Source organism: Gekko japonicus, unplaced genomic scaffold, assembly GCF_001447785.1.
Source record: "Gekko japonicus isolate JY-2015 unplaced genomic scaffold, Gekko_japonicus_V1.1 scaffold1120, whole genome shotgun sequence".
NCBI classification, from domain to species: domain Eukaryota; kingdom Metazoa; phylum Chordata; class Lepidosauria; order Squamata; family Gekkonidae; genus Gekko; species Gekko japonicus.
In genome coordinates, this window is record NW_015163634.1 from 262,942 (window position 1) to 267,109 (window position 4,168).

At 40.2% G+C, this 4,168-nt stretch overlaps 1 pseudogene; it reads left to right on the forward strand.

The window, feature by feature from the left end:
* The first annotated feature begins 217 nt into the window (after positions 1-217).
* On the forward strand, positions 218-1,308 carry LOC107107276 (annotated as a pseudogene).
* Positions 1,309-4,168: the final 2,860 nt, after the last annotated feature.

The following is a 4,168-nucleotide window of genomic DNA, read 5'->3' on the forward strand; positions in this document are numbered from 1 at the left end:
CATATTGTTTTTAAAGGAGGTTGTTAGTAAAAGGACCTTTTAAATGAGTGTCCCTTTTAGGGATCCCAAGTCCCCCCAGAGGCCCATTCCCTGGTGGCGCCAGATCAGGCCCTGGGGGGGACTCCACCCCGACGTGCGCGTCACCCGGAAGTGACACAGGCATGCTGGGCACGCTGGGGGCGGGGCCACGGCCATACAAGAGTGGAAGAGTTTTTTTAAAGAAAAAGAAATCCCCCTGAGTAATACATTGCCAATTGCTACTGATGGTGCTCCAGCAATGATGGGGCTGTACAGGGGGCTTCTTGCATATTTAAAAAAGTGGTTCCAAATGTATTCACTGTACACTGTGTCATTCATCGTCAACATCTATTTGTCAAAAATCTGAGTGAACGCCTACATAGGTCATTATATTATGTCATTAAAGCAGTCAACAAAATCAGAAGCAATTCACTGAATGACAGATTGTTTGGACAACTTTGTATTGAAAACGATGAAGAATTCAATGGCTTGCTGCTTCATACAGAAGTTCATTGGCTATCAAAAGGTGCCTGTTTGGATCGGTTTTATAAACTCTTTGACTCAGTGCTAGAGTTCCTAGAAAATAAAGATAATGCTTTACGAGCCAACTTGATTGATTCCAAAAAAGACATAGCTTACTTGACAGACTTGTTTAATAAATTTAATGAAACAAATCTACAGCTCCAAGGCTATGAGATGAATTTAATCAAAACAAAAACGGTCATTTCTGCATTTGTGGCAAAACTACTTCTGTACAAACGAAATGTAGGATGAGGGGAATTCAGCCAGTTCCCAAATTTATCAAGAGTAGAAAAACATGATGAAGACTTGCTTGCCTATTGTCAGCACTTGGAGGCTATCTGTTTTCACTTTAATCAATGATTTGAAGATATTCTTAAAATGAACATACGCGACTGGGTTTTGGACCCTTTTTCAAGTACAGACACAGAAGAATCTCGAGAATTACAAGAAGAAGTTATAGAAGTAACAAGAAATTAGGAGTTGAAATTTAAATTCAAAGATGGCTACCAACAGTTCTGGCTGCAAAAGCAGATAACTACACTTTATCCTGGATTATGGGCTATAGTACAAAAGTTTCTAATTGCATTTCCTTCAACATATTTAGTGGAATGTGGGTTCAGTGCGGTCACAAATCTGTTAACTAAAAAAAGAAATCGATTGCAAATAGCTAATTGCGGTAATTTAAGATTGCTGCTGACAAAAATAGAGCCAAACAATAAATTGATAGCAGTGCATCAGGTTCATCCTTCTCATTCGGATTATTTTTAATGTCATTTGTGATTTTTATTTTAATATTATCCTTTGTTATCTTAATTTTCTGTGTGTATGCAAATGTTACTATGGCTGATTTCATAAAATACTTTTATGATTTCGAGCTTCAAAGTGTCTTATTTACAACAACATCTTTCTTTACTATGTGCAAATTTGTCACTGCATCTTTTTGTCCACTTCTTGAAGGTAGATTTCCAGGGGGCGCTGAGTAATATATTTTTTTTAAAGGGGGTTGTAGGCCAAATAAGTTTGGGAACCACTGATTTAGATGGACATAGTAAACTCTCCCAACTGCTAATACATTTGGATGCACTTTCCTTTCTGTTTTCTGCATTTGCAATGACAGCACTGAAAACGTTTAAAGAAAGGAACCTTGAATCATGAAAATCCCATTGGGTAGCCAAGTTATGCTGTTGCAGGGGAAATATAACAGAGTCTCATGGCACTTGTTAGTTGTTAGTTCTTAAGGTGCCTTTAGAGTCCTGTTTCTTTCAAACACACACACACACACTTCGTCATAACTGTTCAGTCCATCACATCTCAAGTAACAAGGATATGAGGTAGCAGGAGGGTCTCTGTTTAAGGACTTGGAAAGCTGCTGTCCGTCAAAGACCACATTGGACTAAGATGTCAGTGTGTTACTGGTACCACTGGGGATGCTCTTGTATTTGGGCAAAACTCTGTGATAAACTTTCTTTGTACCTGCACATGGCTGCCATCCCTCCCCTGTCGGCCAGCTGATTGGCAGCAGTGGCTGGGCCATGTATATAAATTATGTTATATAAAATATATAATAGAAATATTAAAAAATAACATTACATTGCAATGTTTTTGAATGGTGGAAATCTATGAAAAGACGGATTTTAAAGAAATTGATGTTTTCCATCAAGAAATCTTAGGAGGTTTTCAGGAAGGAACAGGCACTTTACTGAGAGAAAGAAGTCTTTAACAGGGTGTCCTGTCCACAAGTTGAATCAAGCAGAGACTCTAGCTTATAATTCCTTCTTGTGCTGAACTCCTGCTGACACCAGTGGGATTTCTATGCACAAAGGCTTTGCAACATTGAGTTGCTGTGGCAATTTATTACCTCACATATTGTCAAGCTGAATTCTCCAAGGGAAACTATCATTACTAAACAAATCTATTTTGTTAGTTGCTGGAAACCTGTAAGAGCCATTTCCACATGTGTATAAGGAGGACTAGTATACCCTAAAAGTAATTAAATTAAATTTATAAGATGGACTTACTAGAAAGAGGTGATCCATGCAGAAAGATCAAAGGGAAATTAAACATAGCTATCTTTATTTAAAATAGGCACAATTATTATTATTAGTTATTCAATAGACAGTAGTATAAGAGATAGAAAGTAACATTTGTACCCACAACAGCCTCCTTGATCATCTTTAATACAAGTAACGCCTTTTCTTTTTAGCTATGTATGTACTTCCTCTTTACCAAGAAATCAGTAAAGCAACACATATTTTAAGATATCTTCCCCTATCTGGGCCATATCGAGGGTGGGACCAGTGGAAGTGCCATTCCACCTGAAATCCTCACACACACACACACCCGGATATTTTAATTTGTTTTTAATTCAATCTGAACAGGAACATTTTTGGCTTACGTGACTTCTATCTTCCCCAAGTGGTAGAGCTCCCATTCCCCAGTTTGGGGTGGAAGATTATGTTTTTCCTGCCCCCCCAAGAGCAGCTTTGGACAACATTCCAATGTCACCCAGAAGTGACATATGTACATTGATGACATTAGGGGTGGCTCTTTGGTTTTTGGGCAAAACTCGTTTGAGGGCAATTTTACCATAGAGTTTTGCCCAAAAACCACAGCATCATCCTGACGTGTTTATGTCACTTCCAGGTGACATGCGACACCACATCTAGTGATGTTGGCATGCTGGGGGTGACTCTTCCAGCTTACAGAGCACCCCCCATCCCCCCACTGGCTTCTCAAAGAGACCTGGCAACCCTACCAAGTGGCAAGGCTTCAGATTCCACCATACTAAACTACACAGCTGTTCCCCCCACCAAAGTCTTTATTCTCGACTCATTGTGGATTTCCCAAGTTCACTGTCACCTTAGTAATGCTTAAATGATCCTGAAAATAACCAAATAATCTGTTATCAACTCTGATAACTGCCTGAGAAAGATCAGTCTTGCATTTGCAGAGAAGAGTTTGGGGGGAGGTGTTGGACAGAGACCTGTTGCAAGGGAAGAAGGAAGAATGTGCTGTGGATTACAAAATAAACAAGGGAGATTTAAAAGCAACGCCTGTATCAATAATGTGTTGGAAGTGCTTTTCTGCATCATGACATGGTCCTCTTGAATTAGAGCAATTAATGTTTTCCTTCTTAAGGCAGCCCACTTGGCATCTACTCTAGCCCCTTCTGTCTTTATGGGTCTTCCCACTCTGTGGAATGGGCTCCTTGTAGAGATGCAAGGGGTTTGTAGGAGGCATTTTATTTCTTGCAAGCATTTTCTTGAGGGGACTGATGGGGTTTACTGTGGTTTAATCTTGGAATTGGAAGCTGCTTTGAGCCAGGACAGAACATTAATAAATACATGTAAAGGTGGTCCTCGGAATGATTTCAGCTGTGCCCCTCTCTGTTTTAGACAGATACTACAGCAGTTTTGTGTAGTGGTTAAGAGCCAGTTTGGTGTAGTGGTTAAGTGCACGGGCTCTAGTCTGGGAGAACCAGGTTTGATTCTCCACTCCTCCACTTGCACCTGGCTGGTTGACCTTGGGCAAGCCGTAGCTCTGTTAAGAGCTGTTCTTGAAAAAAGACCAGTTTCTGTCAAGAGCTCTCTTAGCCCCACCTACCTCACAGGGTGTCTGTTGTGGGGAG